Here is a 19,369-nt window from a genome sequence, read left to right on the forward strand (position 1 = left end):
AGATGTCCACCTCATCTTCACCCTCCGATATATCACCGTGTACATCCCCCTCCTCACAGATTATCAATTCGTCCCCACTGGAATCCACCATCTCAGCTCCCTGTGTACTTTGTGGAGGCAATTGCTGCTGGTCAATGTCTCCGCGGAGGAATTGATTATAATTCATTTTAATGAACATCATCTTCTCCACATTTTCTGGATGTAACCTCGTACGCCGATTGCTGACAAGGTGAGCGGCGGCACTAAACACTCTTTCGGAGTACACACTTGTGGGAGGGCAACTTAGGTAGAATAAAGCCAGTTTGTGCAAGGGCCTCCAAATTGCCTCTTTTTCCTGCCAGTATAAGTACGGACTGTGTGACGTGCCTACTTGGATGCGGTCACTCATATAATCCTCCACCATTCTTTCAATGGTGAGAGAATCATATGCAGAGACAGTAGACGACATGTCCGTAATCGTTGTCAGGTCCTTCAGTCCGGACCAGATGTCAGCATCAGCAGTCGCTCCAGACTGCCCTGCATCACCGCCAGCGGGTGGGCTCGGAATTCTGAGCCTTTTCCTCGCACCCCCAGTTGCGGGAGAATGTGAAGGAGGAGATGTTGACAGGTCGCGTTCCGCTTGACTTGACAATTTTGTCACCAGCAGGTCTTTCAACCCCAGCAGACCTGTGTCTGCCGGAAAGAGAGATCCAAGGTAGGCTTTAAATCTAGGATCGAGCACGGTGGCCAAAATGTAGTGCTCTGATTTCAACAGATTGACCACCCGTGAATCCTTGTTAAGCGAATTAAGGGCTGCATCCACAAGTCCCACATGCCTAGCGGAATCGCTCCCTTTTAGCTCCTTCTTCAATGCCTCCAGCTTCTTCTGCAAAAGCCTGATGAGGGGAATGACCTGACTCAGGCTGGCAGTGTCTGAACTGACTTCACGTGTGGCAAGTTCAAAGGGCATCAGAACCTTGCACAACGTTGAAATCATTCTCCACTGCACTTGAGACAGGTGCATTCCATCTCCTATATCGTGCTCAATTGTATAGGCTTGAATGGCCTTTTGCTGCTCCTCCAACCTCTGAAGCATATAGAGGGTTGAATTACACCTCGTTACCACTTCTTGCTTCAGATGATGGCAGGGCAGGTTCAGTAGTTTTTGGTGGTGCTCCAGTCTTCTGTACGTGGTGCCTGTACGCCGAAAGTGTCCCGCAATTTTTCTGGCCACCGACCGCATCTCTTGCACGCCCCTGTCGTTTTTTAAAAAATTCTGCACCACCAAATTCAAGGTATGTGCAAAACATGGGACGTGCTGGAATTTGCCCATATTTAATGCACACACAATATTGCTGGCGTTGTCCGATGCCACAAATCCACAGGAGAGTCCAATTGGGGTAAGCCATTCCGCGATGATCTTCCTCAGTTGCCGTAAGAGGTTTTCAGCTGTGTGCGTATTCTGGAAAGCGGTGATACAAAGCGTAGCCTGCCTAGGAAAGAGTTGGCGTTTGCGAGATGCTGCTACTGGTGCCGCCGCTGCTGTTCTTGCGGCGGGAGTCCATACATCTACCCAGTGGGCTGTCACAGTCATATAGTCCTGACCCTGCCCTGCTCCACTTGTCCACATGTCCGTGGTTAAGTGGACATTGGGTACAACTGCATTTTTTAGGAGACTGGTGAGTCTTTCTCTGACGTCCGTGTACATTCTCGGTATCGCCTGCCTAGAGAAGTGGAACCTAGATGGTATTTGGTAACGGGGGCACACTGCCTCAATAAATTGTCTAGTTCCCTGTGAACTAACGGCGGATACCGGACGCACGTCTAACACCAACATAGTTGTCAAGGACTCAGTTATCCGCTTTGCAGTAGGATGACTGCTGTGATATTTCATCTTCCTCGCAAAGGACTGTTGAACAGTCAATTGCTTACTGGAAGTAGTACAAGTGGGCTTACGACTTCCCCTCTGGGATGACCATCGACTCCCAGCGGCAACAACAGCAGCGCCAGCAGCAGTAGGCGTTACACGCAAGGATGCATCGGAGGAATCCCAGGCAGGAGAGGACTCGTCAGACTTGCCAGTGACATGGCCTGCAGGACTATTGGCATTCCTGGGGAAGGAGGAAATTGACACTGAGGGAGTTGGTGGGGTGGTTTGCGTGAGCTTGGTTACAAGAGGAAGGGATTTACTGGTCAGTGGACTGCTTCCGCTGTCACCCAAAGTTTTTGAACTTGTCACTGACTTATTATGAATGCGCTGCAGGTGACGTATAAGGGAGGATGTTCCGAGGTGGTTAACGTCCTTACCCCTACTTATTACAGCTTGACAAAGGGAACACACGGCTTGACACCTGTTGTCCGCATTTCTGGTGAAATACCTCCACACCGAAGAGCTGATTTTTTTGGTATTTTCACCTGGCATGTCAACGGCCATATTCCTCCCACGGACAACAGGTGTCTCCCCGGGTGCCTGACTTAAACAAACCACCTCACCATCAGAATCCTCCTGGTCAATTTCCTCCCCAGCGCCAGCAACACCCATATCCTCCTCATCCTGGTGTACTTCAACACTGACATCTTCAATCTGACTATCAGGAACTGGACTGCGGGTGCTCCTTCCAGCACTTGCAGGGGGCGTGCAAATGGTGGAAGGCGCATGCTCTTCACGTCCAGTGTTGGGAAGGTCAGGCATCGCAACCGACACAATTGGACTCTCCTTGTGGATTTGGGATTTCAAAGAACGCACAGTTCTTTGCGGTGCTTTTGCCAGCTTGAGTCTTTTCAGTTTTCTAGCGAGAGGCTGAGTGCTTCCATCCTCATGTGAAGCTGAACCACTAGCCATGAACATAGGCCAGGGCCTCAGCCGTTCCTTGCCACTCCGTGTGGTAAATGGCATATTGGCAAGTTTACGCTTCTCCTCCGACAATTTTATTTTAGGTTTTGGAGTCCTTTTTTTACTGATATTTGGTGTTTTGGTTTTGACATGCTCTGTACTATGCCATTGGGCATCGGCCTTGGCAGACGACGTTGCTGGCATTTCATCGTCTCGGCCATGACTAGTGGCAGCAGCTTCAGCACGAGGTGGAAGTGGATCTTGATCTTTCCCTAATTTTGGAACCTCAACATTTTTGTTCTCCATATTTTAATAGGCACAACTAAAAGGCACCTCAGGTAAACAATGGAGATGGATGGATTGGATACTAGTATACAATTATGGACGGGCTGCCGAGTGCCGACACAGAGGTAGCCACAGCCGTGAACTACCGCACTGTACTGTGTCTGCTGCTAATATATAGACTGGTTGATAAAGAGATAGTATACTCGTAACTAGTATGTATGTATAAAGAAAGAAAAAAAAACCACGGTTAGGTGGTATATACAATTATGGACGGGCTGCCGAGTGCCGACACAGAGGTAGCCACAGCCGTGAACTACCGCACTGTACTGTGTCTGCTGCTAATATATAGACTGGTTGATAAAGAGATAGTATACTCGTAACTAGTATGTATGTATAAAGAAAGAAAAAAAAACCACGGTTAGGTGGTATATACAATTATGGACGGGCTGCCGAGTGCCGACACAGAGGTAGCCACAGCCGTGAACTACCGCACTGTACTGTGTCTGCTGCTAATATATAGACTGGTTGATAAAGAGATAGTATACTCGTAACTAGTATGTATGTATAAAGAAAGAAAAAAAAACCACGGTTAGGTGGTATATACAATTATGGACGGGCTGCCGAGTGCCGACACAGAGGTAGCCACAGCCGTGAACTACCGCACTGTACTGTGTCTGCTGCTAATATATAGACTGGTTGATAAAGAGATAGTATACTCGTAACTAGTATGTATGTATAAAGAAAGAAAAAAAAACCACGGTTAGGTGGTATATACAATTATGGACGGGCTGCCGAGTGCCGACACAGAGGTAGCCACAGCCGTGAACTACCGCACTGTACTGTGTCTGCTGCTAATATATAGACTGGTTGATAAAGAGATAGTATACTCGTAACTAGTATGTATGTATAAAGAAAGAAAAAAAAACCACGGTTAGGTGGTATATACAATTATGGACGGGCTGCCGAGTGCCGACACAGAGGTAGCCACAGCCGTGAACTACCGCACTGTACTGTGTCTGCTGCTAATATATAGACTGGTTGATAAAGAGATAGTATACTCGTAACTAGTATGTATGTATAAAGAAAGAAAGAAAAACCACGGTTAGGTGGTATATACAATTATGGACGGGCTGCCGAGTGCCGACACAGAGGTAGCCACAGCCGTGAACTACCGCACTGTACTGTGTCTGCTGCTAATATATAGACTGGTTGATAAAGAGATAGTATACTCGTAACTAGTATGTATGTATAAAGAAAGAAAAAAAAACCACGGTTAGGTCACTGGTATATACAATTATGGACGGGCTGCCGAGTGCCGACACAGAGGTAGCCACAGCCGTGAACTACCGCACTGTACTGTGTCTGCTGCTAATATAGACTGGTTGATAAAGAGATAGTATACTACTAATATTATATACTGGTGGTCAGGTCACTGGTCACTAGTCACACTGGCAGTGGCACTCCTGCAGCAAAAGTGTGCACTGTTTAATTTTAATATAATATTATGTACTCCTGGCTCCTGCTATAACCTATAACTGGCACTGCAGTAGTGCTCCCCAGTCTCCCCCACAATTATAAGCTGTGTGAGCTGAGCAGTCAGACAGATATATAATATATATAGATGATGCAGCACACTGGCCTGAGCCTGAGCAGTGCACACAGATATGGTATGTGACTGAGTCACTGTGTGCTGTGTATCGCTTTTTTCAGGCAGAGAACGGATTATAAATAAAAGTGGTGGTCACTGGTCACTATCAGCAAAACTCTGCACTGTACACTACTGAGTACTCCTAATGCTCCCCAAAATTAGTAAATCAAGTGTCTAAACGGAGAGGACGCCAGCCACGTCCTCTCCCTATCAATCTCAATGCACGTGTGAAAATGGCGGCGACGCGCGGCTCCTTATATAGAATCCGAGTCTCGCGATAGAATCCGAGCCTCGCGAGAATCCGACAGCGTCATGATGACGTTCGGGCGCGCTCGGGTTAACCGAGCAAGGCGGGAAGATCCGAGTCGCTCGGACCCGTGAAAAAAAACATGAAGTTCTGGCGGGTTCGGATTCAGAGAAACCGAACCCGCTCATCTCTAACAGCTATATACATAATGTTGAAATGTTTTCCTATTTGAAACCTCTGGAAGATAGTGGTCATAGGGTCAAATCAAGGGTCAGAATAAGGGCCACATGGGCCTTGGGGCTAAAAATGTTCAAAGGCCTGTACTGATAAGGGAGGAGGAGTGACCAGTGCTATGTGGGTGTGGCCAGAAGCACATGGGTGTGTACACTTCCTATACCAGTGATGGTTCACCATCACTGCCCTATACTATATAAAAAAACAAAAATAAACAGTTGTAATTGTAATACTTATTACAGCTGGTCATCATCAAGTTGCTATGATGATGGACCTATTTTTAGATGGAGGCCAAGAGCTGGAGCTCCATCTGCCCTATTGTTAATCTGGCCCTGGTAAAACTTCTTACTCAGTTTACAATCTATCTCATTAATAAGACTTTGATGATGTTTAACATATTTTATCATCACAACCATCAGAATATGTGGTAACAAAGCACTAAAGTATCTTCTTCAGTGATACATTAGTGTGCATTACATCTGCCAGCGGTACAAGATACCATCCCAGCATGTTTTTATAATTTAGCAGCCCATCCCATGCAAGCACAATTAGCCTTAGTAGCTACATTATTATTATGTCTGTTATTTTAAGTTATTAAGGTTTTTATGCCACTCATAGGGGTCTAATTGTTAATATGCCTCAGAAAAGAAGTAATCTTTACCATGAATCATCCAAAAAAAAGTCACCAGGGCAGCTGAGTGGTACAGTCAGTGGTAAGTAGTAACTGCTTGCCAGGCTAGTTAATTATCAAGAATTGCCAGATGTCTTAGCACAGCTCCTGCACATGCAGCAGGACTAGAAGAGAGGTCTTTGTTATAAATAAAAAGGGAAAAAAATGCTTTATTTTAATGACAAAGCATTTTTTCTGGGGGTTCCATTAAGCCGGGTACACACTGGGTGACCTCCCCTAGTTAGCAGTCAGGGCTATATCGCTGATTGCTAATTAGGGGAGATCTCCAGTGCATATGCACTGAACGATATCGATGAATGATACTGTTTAGTGATGTCATCCCCCACACTCCCCGAACATGCAGCTCAACAATACAGTTAACATTGAGCTGCATGTTCAGTAGATCATGGATGAATGAGAATGACCTGTGAGTGTGCACATCAATCATCGTTCATCCATACACACTGGATGATAAGAACGATAGACCTTGCAAAAAAGATCGTCATCATTCATATCATCCTGTGTTGTCACCCAGTGTGTACAGGGCTTTATCTAAAGCCATCCAATCTATTTAAAGATGTCCATAATAAATTGCCTTGTAAATGATTGCCGCTTTAAAAATAAGGGTATTCTCAACCACAGTCCTGCACCTCCGGCAACTTGGGCCTTATTACATTTACCCCCAGGTCTCTGTTCAAGCAGGTCACTGGATAGGTGTTTAGCCCTGTGTATGGTATGGTGCAGTATTTAACATGTTAAGGCCAGTGCACACATCCAGAGATGTGTTCTGAGCAATCTATCAGTGACCGTTCAGCACACAACTCTCCCCCCGCTCAGCACAGCGCGATGTGTGCTGAGCGAAGTTTTCCACTTATTTCACCCAGCGTGTGAAATGAGCGATATGCTAGATTGTGCCAATCTAGCACCGGTATGGGGCCGCTGTGGGGCATATACATGAGAGACCCATGCTTAAAACCTAAGCAATCTAGTCAGATTGCTTAGATTTTAAGAACGGATCTCTGCGTGTGTACCCCCCTTTACTCATACTTGAGCTTGACACTGACCAGTCCTGAAGGCCAGGAAGGTGATCAAACTACATGGAAATAAATAAATAAATAAGGAACAAAGACTTTGATGTGTCTCCAACGACTCTCCTCACTAGGCCAGTGAGTAGAAATAAAAGCAAATGCAGGCACCTGGAACAAGTCAAGAGACCTTGCGTTTAACTGGAACAGATTTAAACTTCAACTAGGTACCTGGAACAGGTTTGGACTTCCTCTAGACATTTGGACCAGATCTAGGCTTTATTTGCTACGCTGGATCTGAAACCCATTTAGACACCAGGACCATAGGAGTCAATCAGACCCAAACGCAGCTGCGTGTCTGTGCGCAGCATCTGCATTTGGGTGGTTTGCGTACCGGCTGCAGTGCATGTGCGTGACCCTACACCTTGCGGTCGCATCCTGGAAGCTTTTTTGTGGTTGCTGCATGATATCACACACTGACATCACATGCTGCGCTGCCAGGGGTCAACCTTAATTCGATGTGTCCGCAATTATATTGCGGACGCATCAAGAGGTAGGCAGCCTTGCCCTGTGCTAGGCTGCCCCCAGCATGTCAGAAGAGAGACGCAGATTTTGCTTTGTATGCAGAGATCTGCATCCATATCTGGATTCCATCTGCCACACTGGATCTGGACCTCCTTTGAAAACCAGACCAGATCTGTACTTTCTGGACACCTGGCATTAACAATTCTCTTTCTGGAACTGGAACCTTACTCCTTGATGCCAACAGTTTCCTATCTGACACTGGCAAATTACCCTCTGGAATTTGCAGCATTTACATTTATTCTGGCAGCTTTCTCTTGTAAATTGGCTGCTCTCCCTTTTAGATTGCCAGATTTATCTGTTAGACTGATAACGTGATCTTATAGGCTGTCAGATCTCTGTATTGGACTGCAACTCTAAGCTTGTCTACAGTGGCATTGCCATCTTGGCTGTGCTTGCTGGCTGGTATCCCAGATTCAGCGGAACTGCCTCTTCTTCCTTAGCATCTCCTCTCAGGTGGCTGTCTAGACAATGATCACAATTCCTTCTTCTGTGGCTGCACTCTCGCATTTCTCCTTTTTCTGGAGCCAGTCTCCACTGTAGTTATTGGATCTGACACCATTGCTGTCGCTCTGGTCCTCAGGTTTACAGGAGGCTTAGTTTCAAGTAATCAAGGAAGCATCGTCTGCCCTTTTGTCCAACTAGTTAATCATTTTTCTGATTGTCTCCTCTGCCACATAATATTGCAGCTCCTGCTCTTTGGATGCCTGATTCATTGTTGCTAAATGTTTTTACATCATCTCTTAGCTTTGTGTTTTTACACAAAAATTGTTTATTTTAGAGATAAAAATGATACTGCACTGTATAGTCATGTCTGTGGAACATGTGATGCAACTTCATTGGTTTGGTATAATTATAGAAACATATAATCAAACCAAAAACCTCATGATGTCTCTCTCTTCAAATACCTGCTTCAGCAATTCCATCCGTTTTGGTGTAAGGCAATCTACCAGAAAGCCAATGTCTCCGAGGAGTGCTGGAATGCATTATGCATTAGCTATGATGTTTGCTAGACTTGTCTTCTCACGTCTCTGGCTTTGAGATATGTATGAGCAATAAAATTACACATCTCAAGAAACCCTTTCACTGCCTAATAGGTCAACGATAAAAATCTTAAAGAGATCAATATTTGTCCTTCATACAAGGAATTGTGCTACAAATGCAAAATCTTCTAATTACAGTAGCACATGCAGGGAAGTGATGCCAACTTCGGCATCAGGGGTTAAGCATTAGTCAGTAACCCATAATACAACAGCTGCCCATTAACGGTCTACATTTAGCATGCAGTTATGTGCACTGGTACTATATGCAGAGGTAGGATTCTGTGAGGAACCAGCAGGATAATAATGGCTATGTATATGACTTCTCATGTGTGAAACTTTGTGAGAAAATTGCTCTGTGATTTCTGCTATGTGCTTGTAAATATCCATTTAGTCCCATATACATGCTGTATACAGTACAGTGTACTCTGGTGTTAATGCTAGTGCCAACAGAACTATCTCTGTTCCAGCAGTGCTCACCTGCACCTATAGCAATTATTTGGGGGCTGAAGAAAACTCCCACGTCCTTCTTGTCAGCCATTGCTTTGACAGAAAAGTGAATAACTTAGAAATGAGACCAGTGGTTTAAAAGATAAAGGATTGTTCAGCTATTTGAAACATATTTCCATATAGTCATTGTATGAAATAAAATATCTAAAACTCCCCCTGCATCCATTTGTGACTTATAAATGGTTTACTACACTACCGCAATGGACTTTAAGTGTGTCAGCATTTTAGGGGTAGATTTCCTAACACCTTTAAAAGAAAACATGGAGGATTCGCTCATAGCAATTAAATTATAGCTATGATTTTTTAGGATGTACAAGATTGTTTTTTTAATGGAGGGGACTTGTGCTAGCACCTTGAATTATGGGCCCAACCTGCACCCACAGTTGTGCTGTAATAGTTGAAGGGGCTGGTCACCAGAGCCGGCCCTAGCCAATATGATGCCCTAGACAAGATTTTGGCTGGTGCCACCTAGCACCGCCGCTAGTTCTGCAGGAGATGCCTGGCATGAGTCAGCTGTCAGCTCTGCTAACGTCGGGCGCCTTTTGTTTATAAAAATGCATCATATTATTTGCATTACTATGCAGCTAGGATGCACAAGCAGCTTCTGCTGATTAAAATGATATGCAGCATGCCTATATTCTGTGTGCGACTGCGGCTACATTACAGTGATTTCAAGGAATACACTGCAACATAGCATTTTGTATGCAGATACAGCCGCAGTCACACACAGAATATAGGCATGCCGCATATCATTTTAATCAGCAGAAGCTGCTGGTGCCCCTAAGCATACCAAATGCCCTAGGCATTTGCCTAGTTTGCCTATGCCTAAGGCCGGCTCTGCTGGTCACGATGGTTTTTTTGGAACTTTTCTTCCTCAGGGCAAATCCACCGTTTTCAGCAGAGATCAGCCCCCTGTCCTGACTTGCCAGGCTCCCTGTCAGCCTAGAGCAGGATGAATAGCCTGACAGAAAGGCTGCAGGTTCTCCTCTTCAGGTCTACCGCCTCTTCGATTTAGCTGGCTCCATTGCTGTCCTGCTCCTCCCCTTATCTTCCCTCTGCTCAGACCTTCACATTCAATGTTTTTCCCTTCTTTCATTTCCCCTCTCATTGGTCCCCCTCATGAAGAATGCAGCCATATCCCACTACTTTACCACATGGAGAGTAGTTATTTCTGTGTTACATGCAATGTCTGAAGTTGGGGAAGCCTCAGCAATGACATGATGCGTCAATGCTCCAGAAATGCATGATGGGCCCTCTGCAAGGGCTGGAGTTTCAGATGCAGTTGAGTGAGTAGCAGAGAAGGGCTGGGGAGTATTGCTGACAGCAGATTAACTGGTAACCTTTAGTAAATGGCCTAGATCGTAATCTGAGAATGGGAACAGTGGAAAAATCGTCAGGCAAAGAGGAACTGCCACACAACATTACCAACTGGTTGTACAATCCAGATTGAGGTGACTCCAAGTAGCCAGAGGAGTGGCCAAATCAAAGATCCAGAAGCAGGCATGTGTTGAGACAGATGACAGCCAGCAGCAAGGTGTGATGCATGGAGAATCATGTATACAGCCTCAGTCAGGTACTTGGCTTTTGGGCATTTTAGTGATGTGCAACATATAAATTAAATTCCCCATAGCAGTCCATGGGAGCAGAGTAGGTGGTGGGGAGGAGAAGTATGGGCTGTTCAGTCCGGAACTGCAGAATGCAGTTTAAGCAGCTATACAGTATCTTGCTGCGGAGGGGGCCATACTACAGTCTACCAGAGGAGAGACTGGGACCAAGTCCATGAGCATGTGGCACTCAGAGAATTTGGGGTCTATTTACTAAGCCTTGGGGAGAGATAAAGTGGACGGAGATAAAATACCAGCCAATCAGCGCCTAACTGCCATGTTTCAGGCTGTGTTTGAAAATGATGGTTAGAAGCTGGTTGGTCGGTACTTTATCTCTCTCCAAGACCTAGTAAATAGACCCCTTAGACTTTGATGATTGGGCAGCACTTGCTTACCACGGCTGGAGTTGATTGTAGGCCCCAGACTTTTTGGTTGAAATGAGATCCAGTGGAGTAACACAGTTAGATCAAACAGCTCTCTATAAAGTCATGACAGAGAGGTTATAGAAAGAATTACAGTATGTAATGGAGGATAGTGGACCCCAAGAAGAGGCAGATTGCATTTGTCATCAGTGGACCTCTCACACTGTGCAACTTTCTACTTTAGCCACCAATCCACAACTTCTCCTTTTAAAAGTTTTAGTAAACCTACCCCTACTGTAAGTCCCTTTGTCTCATTCTACAGTTTACTACTTTTAACATCTGAGCTTTAGTTCATTTAACTGCTCTGCTTAATCATTCCACTGCTATAGTGTGTAGATGCTGTCCCTTATGCTTGATCGTGCAGATTATCACTATTTTGTATTGGGATAAATTAAAGTACTATTACTTAAAATCAGAGGAAAACAGCTTTATTATACTTTATTATTGTACTGTTTTTGCTATACTCATTTGTTAAGAAACAGCAACACCAACATTCAAACTATCACTGACCTGGTTTGGGATTGTTGTGGACTCAGGGTATCTTCCCAAGATCGGGAAGAGGAACCGCAACTGGGCCGCAACAGAGATGGCCGAATGTAGGTTTTCCTCATACAGGATTCGGACAGCAGGCAGGAGGCACGTGTTGGATATTGAAGATCTCTTGAAAAACAAGAACTTGAAAGGGCTGATAAATCCTCTGCAGACAGACGATAATGAACGTGGCTGGAGAACAGGAAGATTGAGAGTAGTAACCGTGGCTGGAATGCACGGTGCGGAAGCCTGTGTTTGCTGGACGCACGGTAAATTAGAGGTACAGGACGCGGAAGGCACTGACTGTGCTAGGAGATACAGAAGTGCTTGGCGGCACGGAGGTGCTTGGAGGCACGGAGGTGCTTGGAGGCACGGAGGTGCTTGGAGGCACGGAGGTGCTTGAGGCACGGGGGTGCTTGAGGCACGGGGGTGCTTGGAGGCACGGAGGTGCTTGGAGGCACGGAGGTGCTTGGAGGCACGGAGGTGCTTGAGGCACGGAGGTGCTTGGAGGCACGGAGGTGCTTGAGGCACAGAGGTGCTCGGAGGCACGGAGGTGCTGGAGGCTCAGAGGTGCTTGGAGGCACGGAGGTGCTCAGAGGCACGGAGGTGCTGGAGGCTCAGAGGTGCTTGGAGGCACGGAGGTGCTCGGAGGCACGGAGGTGCTCGGAGGCACGGAGGTGCTCGGAGGCACGGAAGTGCTGGAGGCTCGGAGGTGCTGGAGGCTCGGAGGTGCTTGGAGGCTCGGAGGTGCTGGAGGCACGGAGGACTGGTGATCGCCACTCTGGGGAACTGATGATACTCAGGCACTGATGCAGGGCCTGGCGCCTGAATTTATACTTCCCCACCACCGTCTGGTTGGTCGGTAGTGCCTGATGACGTCACCCGCCCAGACGCCGGCCAGAGCGCCGGGAGCCGCCAGCGAGGACGGCCGCAGAGATGACCAGCGTGCCCGGAGAGGTAAGTAAGGCGGACGGGGCGGCGGCATGACAGTACCCCCTCCTCTAGGGGTGACCCCTGGACACTTCCCAGGTTTCGTAGGGTGCTTGGCATGGAAGATCCGGATTAGTCGAGGAGCTGAGACCTCAGAAGCTCCTATCCAACTTCTCTCCTCAGGACCATAACCTTTCCATTCTACCAGATATTGCAGGTTCTTATGAAGATAACGAGAGTCCAGAATAGTTTTGATCTCGAAGTCTGTCCCAGTTTCAGTTTCTACCGAAGTGGGGCTTGAGGGCTTAGAATGAAAATGATTAAGGATGAGAGGACGAAGGAGAGAAACATGAAAGGCATTCGGTATGCGTAGATGAGAAGGTAATCCCAAATTGCAGACCACAGGATTCAGGATTTGTAGCACAGGGTATGGACCGATGAATCTTGGGGCGAACTTCATGGTGGGTACCTTTAGCCGGAGGTTACATGTGGAGAGCCATACCCTGTCACCAACCTTGTATTGAGGAGCGGCTCGCCGTTTCTTGTCCGCGAAGCACTTGTATCGGACAGAAACCTTTTTAAGACTAGCATGAACCTTACTCCAAATTTGTCTGAAGTGTAGTAGAGTGGAAGTCACAGCTGGAACCTCTCCTGTTGGAAGAATTGGTAATTCCGGAACTCGTGGGTGGAAACCACAGTTAATGAAGAACGGAGATTCGCCAGTGGAGAAATGAAATGAATGGTTATGTGCAAACTCTGCCCAAGGCAATAACTCTACCCAGTTGTCCTGTGAAGGGGAGAGATACAGGCGGAGGAAAGTCTCCAAATCTTAATTGACTCGTTCCGTTTGCCCATTAGTTTGGGGGTGATAAGCGGACGAAAACTTAAGTTTAATTTGTAAGGCCGAGCAGAGAGCTTTCCAAAACCTTGCGGTGAACTGTACCCCTCGATCAGAGACTATTTCTTGAGGCAACCCATGCAACCGAAAATGTTCTCGGACGAATATTAGAGCTAATTTAGGAGCTGTCGGCAGACCAGTCAATGGAACGAAGTGCGCCATCTTCGAAAAACGGTCGACGATCACCCAGACAGTGTTGTAACCTTTGGAGCAGGGCAAGTCGGTGATGAAGTCCATGGAAATGTGAGTTCAGGGTTTCATAGGAATGGACAGAGGACGAAGCAACCCAGCAGGAGGCAGGCGAGGAGATTTATGCTGTGTACACTGTGGACAAGAATTAACGTAATCCTGTACATCCTTTCTCATGGTGTCCCACCAGTAAGATCTTTGCAGAAACTTGTACATCTTCTGGGCGCCGGGATGACCGGAAAACTTGGAGATATGGGCCCACTGTAGTATTCTTGGCCGGAATTTAGCTGGTAAGGACATTCTTCCAGGGGGAGGACCTGGAGTAGTTGAGGCAGCGGAGACAGAAATTGGATTCAGAATTAAACTCTGCTCAAAAGAATCCTCTTCATCTGTGGGAGTTTGTGAACGGGACAGTGCATCCGCTTTAGTATTGAAAGTCCCGGCTCGGTACTTGATAACAAAAGAAAATCGAGTGAAGAAGAGTGCCCATCTAGCTTGGCGAGGATTCAAGCACTGTGCGGTTTTGATATACAACAAATTTTTGTGATCAGTGTAAATGGTAATCACATGTTTGGCCCCTTCTAAGAGATATCTCCACTCTTCCAAGGCAGATTTAATTGCCAAGAGTTCCTGGTCTCCAATAGTGTAATTTCGTTCGGCCGGAGAGAATTTATGAGAGTGGAAGCCACACGGATGTAATCTCTTATCTGAGGAGTACTGAGAGAGAATGGCCCCAACTCCGACCGAGGATGCGTCAACTTTTAGGAAGAAAGGTTCCTCGAAATTTGGTTGTTGGAGCACTGGAGCGGACATAAAAGCTGATTTCAAGTGGGAAAAAGCCTCTATGGCTTCGGGAGGCCACAAACCCAGGTTGGAACCCTTTCTCGTCAAGGCGGTAATGGGCGCAACAATGGTGGAGGAACTCCTAATGAATTTTCTATAATAGTTCGCAAAACCCAGGAATCTTTGTGTTGCTTTAAAGGAGAGTGGTTGTGCCCAGTCCCAAATGGCGGAAAGTTTCTCCGGGTCCATGCGAAGCTCCGTCCCCGAGATGATATAACCAAGGAACGGTATTGATGTTACTTCGAAGGTACACTTGGAGATCTTGGCATAGAGATGATTCTCACGTAAACGGCGGAGTACCTCTTTGACCTGTGTCCTGTGTTCAGCAAGATCTTTGGAAAAAATCAGTATGTCATCCAAATATACTACGACACTTAGGTATAACATGTCTCGGAAGATTTCGTTGACGAATCCCTGGAAGACAGCAGGAGCATTGCTAAGACCGAACGGCATCACCAGATACTCATAATGCCCATCCTGGGTATTGAAGGCAGTCTTCCATTCATCTCCCTCTCTGATGCGTATAAGGCTATAGGCCCCCCTCAAATCGAGCTTGGAAAAAACGTGGGCACCACGAACTCTATCAAATAGCTCTGTGATTAGGGGCAAGGGGTATTTATTTTTGATGGTAATATCGTTTAGGCCGCGGTAGTCGATACATGGTCTTAACCCCCCGTCCTTCTTTTTCACGAAGAAGAAGCCCGCTCCAGCCGGGGAGATAGAGGGGCAAATTAATCCCTTGTGAAGATTAGACTTGATATAGTCTGACATAGCTTGTGTCTCTGGAAGGGACAGAGGATAAATGCGACCCCGGGGCGGCATTTTCTCTGGGATGAGGTCAATGGGGCAGTCCCAAGGCCTATGGGGTGGTAACTGGTCAGCCGCCTGTTCCGAGAACACATCCTTGAACTCTTGATACACCTCTGGGATAAGTTCTTCCTCCGCCTTAGTAGAGACACGAAGCGGACAGACAGGGGTGAGACAGTTAGCGTGACAAAAAGAACTCCAAGACCGAATCTGTGCGGTCTTCCAATCGATATGGGGATTGTGAATTTTGAGCCAAGGCATTCCGAGAACCAGATCGTGATGCATTTCCGGAATCACCAGGAACTCCAAATATTCTTGATTTAGAGCCCCGACCTGTAGTTTAACTGGGACCGTGCGCCCTGTTATGATACCCTTGGATATCCTAGTACCATTGATAGCTGTCAAAGAAATAGGCCGCTCGATGTGCCGTACTTCCAAATTCAGGCTTTGGACACAGAGAGAAGAAACGAAATTCCCCGCAGCCCCGGAGTCCAACAGGGCTTCAAAAGACTTGGAAGTAGACTTGGTGGTTCAAGTTTGTTGGGAGCAAACAGTCCGAAGTCGGAGAAGATTTGGTCGTAACCCCCAACTTGACTCCTCCGGAACAAGCTAGGCCTGCCCGTTTCCCGGACGGGATTTGCAGGACTTGATGAAGTGACCTGCAGCTCCGCAGTACAGACAGAGTTTACCCTCATGACAACACTGTCGCTCTTCCGGAGACAATCGGGATCGGTTAATCTGCATGGGTTCGTCCGGACTTGGGACCACCGCTTGCCTTGCAGGGGGGAGCCGGAACCTAGAACGATCCGATCGACTACGTTCACCTCCACGTTCCTGCATCCGGAGATCTACCTTGACGCAGAGAGAGATCAATTCCTCTAAAGAATCCGGAAGCTCCCGAGTGACCAACTCATCCTTCAGGCGATCAGAGAGACCGTTCCAGAAAGCAGCTCTCAGAGCCTCATTATTCCAGCGAAGTTCAGAGGCAATGGTTTGAAAACTAACCACATACTGACCCACGGATCGGGAGCCTTGACGGATGCGGAGCAAGTCAGAAGAGGCCGAGGTCATCCTGCCGGGCTCGTCAAAAATTCTTCGAAAAGACGTGATGAATTCGGGGTAATTGGAAACCAGTGAATCAGAACGTTCCCATAATGGAGACACCCAATCCAAGGCAGATCCTTTCAGCAGAGAAATAATATATGCCACCTTGGACCGGTCTGTAGGAAAGTTATGTGCAAGTAGCTCGAAATGTACCTCGCATTGGTTTAAAAAACCACGACAATTTTTAGGATTCCCATTATAACGGGACGGAGTAGGCAGTTGAAGGCGCGGAGTGGCACCGGCCGATGGCTGAACGTTGCTGGAAGCGGCAACTGGTGCGGCTACGGGAACTGGTGCTGGAATTACCGAGGCTAGGGATGCTTGAATCTGATCCAGACGACCGGACAACTCCTGGAGGTACTGCATCACCTGACCTTGTGCCGCTTCCTGACTTTGTACTCGGGAAGCCAGATTCTGGATAGCACTTGATTCCGTGTTCCGATCCCCCGGGTCCATGAGGCCTGAGTATACTATCACTGACCTGGTTTGGGATTGTTTTGGACTCGGGGTATCTTCCGAAGATCGGGAAGAGGAACCGCAACTGGGCCGCAACAGAGATGGCCGAAAGTAGGTTTTCCTCATACAGGATTCGGACAGCAGGCAGGAGGCACGTGTTGGATATTGAAGATCTCCTGAAAAACAAGAACTTGAAAGGGCTGATGAATCCTCTGCAGACAGACGAAAATGAACGTGGCTGGAGAACAGGAAGATTGAGAGTAGTAACCGTGGCTGGAATGCACGGTGCGGAAGCCTGTGTTTGCTGGCTGGACGCACGGTAAATTAGAGGTACAGGATGCGGAAGGCACTGACTGTGCTAGGAGATATAGAAGTGCTTGGCGGCACTGAGGTGCTTGAGGCACGGAGGTGCTGGAGGCACGGAGGTGCTCGGAGGCACGGAGGTGCTCGGAGGCACGGAGGTGCTTGGAGGCACGGAGGTGCTGGAGGCACGGAGGTGCTTGAGGCACGGAGGTGCTCGGAGGCACGGAGGTGCTGGAGGCTCGGAGGTGCTTGGAGGCACAGAGGTGCTGGAGGCTCGGAGGTGCTGGAGGCTCGGAGGTGCTTGGAGGCACGGAGGTGCTGGTGGCACGGAGGACTGGTTATCACCACTCTGGGGAACTGATGATACTCAGGCACTGATGCAGGGCCTGGCGCCTGAATTTATACTTCCCACCACCGTCTGGTTGGTGGGAAGTGCCTGATGACGTCACCCGCCCAGACACCGGACCGAGCGCCGGGAGCCGCCAGCGAGGACGGCCGCAGAGAGGACCAGCGTGCCCGGAGAGGTAAGTAAGGCGGACGGGGTGGCGGCATGACACAAACACATCATCATTACTGTTCCTACTGAGGAGAGGCTGAGATTGCAAAACTGCTTTGTCAATATCATAAACAAACTTTTAAAATAAGTGCTTCAGGCGCATATTAAATAATGAATGATATCTTGTTCTCACTAATTTCTAATCTTAAATGGTGCTCCAACAATCATCTGCTGTCATTTTTAAAACACATGACAATCAGGAGCTGATTGGTTGGAGCACCATTTAAGATTAATAATGAGTGATAACAAGAGTAAGACTCATTAGTAAATATGCCCCTTAATTCCTTAACTTTAGTTTCCCTTTCATACTCTAATCTAGGGATGGCCATTGGTGGGGTGTCAATCGATGGTTGTCATCGATGATACCATCGATGATAGCCATCAATGGTACACAAACCATCTATGGTGATCCATCAATGGTTTGCACCACTCGATGGCCACCACTGAAAGGTGCTGGCTGGTCCGCGGACCAATAAAAAAACAGGGGCGGGGCTTAGCAGGTGTAGGGGGCGGAGCTATGCTCCGTGTCCCAGCACCACATTAAAAAAAGTATTTGATATACTTTTCCATCGATGGAGGGAAACCATCTGGTGCTTCCCCATCGATGGCAAAAGTATTCTACATCGGCCATAAACCATCAATGATTTTGAATCATCGATGGTCGATGGCCATCCCTACTCTAAATAGTCCATAGCTCCCTTCGGTTGGCACATAAGGTTATTGCTCATACACTAGCCAATGAATGTTGTTCCATACACCCTAAAATCTATAGATAAACTTTACGCTATACATGTAAGTGACTGTGATCTCTATCTGGCATTCAGTGACAATAAAAGAGAGACATCACAATCTTTATGGGGTGGCAGGCTTTTGTGTGGCTATGTAATGCTAATGTACTCGTTTGCATACAATCCCTTAGACAAATGAAAGTACAATCCTTATCAGACAAGCAGAATGACTCATATACTCTGTGAATAATTATATCATAAAAAGGAAATTCTCAGTCAGTTAATAGGACATAGCTTTTGGACTAAATTCATTTGTACATTGTACAAAACACCATTTTACAGTTTTTAATACAATGCTACATAGCTATGCCTCATTTCACACATAATATGCAGAACTAATACACTTCACACCGAGGTCAACTGTGGGCATTGAAAGAATAGCTGAAAACATGTTTCATAGAGCTATGTGAAGTTGTATTAATGTTATTTTCAACAATAAATGCACTTAATGTGTTGAAAAATCTTTGCATTATAAACAGTTTCCTTGGAGTTCCTTATAATGGCTATATTGCCAATTGTATTTCTTTTTCACATAAAAAGTCACAAAAATAAACAAAACGATATCATTATTACTAGTGTGGCAGAATGCAATTATTTTGCTGAATACAAACAAAAGATAGGTGAATCTAAGGAAGATACAAATCTATCCAGGGAATATGTGGAACCAAACAGCACCTGGAGTCCAATACTGCAATTTACAGTGTCAAAGTCTTGTTACGGGATGGTATCGGGATCCCGGCGCTTGGGATGCCTCCCCTGCAGCCTGATTAGCATGCCTCCCAAATGCCTGTATACTGACCAGGTCCCCTTGTTACAATACAGCACAACAGTCAATAATGTTCTTCACTCTCTATATGCAGATAAGATAGCTTCCCACAGCAGTCC

The sequence above is a fragment of the Pseudophryne corroboree genome, chromosome 6, assembly GCF_028390025.1.
Source record: "Pseudophryne corroboree isolate aPseCor3 chromosome 6, aPseCor3.hap2, whole genome shotgun sequence".
Classification (NCBI taxonomy): domain Eukaryota; kingdom Metazoa; phylum Chordata; class Amphibia; order Anura; family Myobatrachidae; genus Pseudophryne; species Pseudophryne corroboree.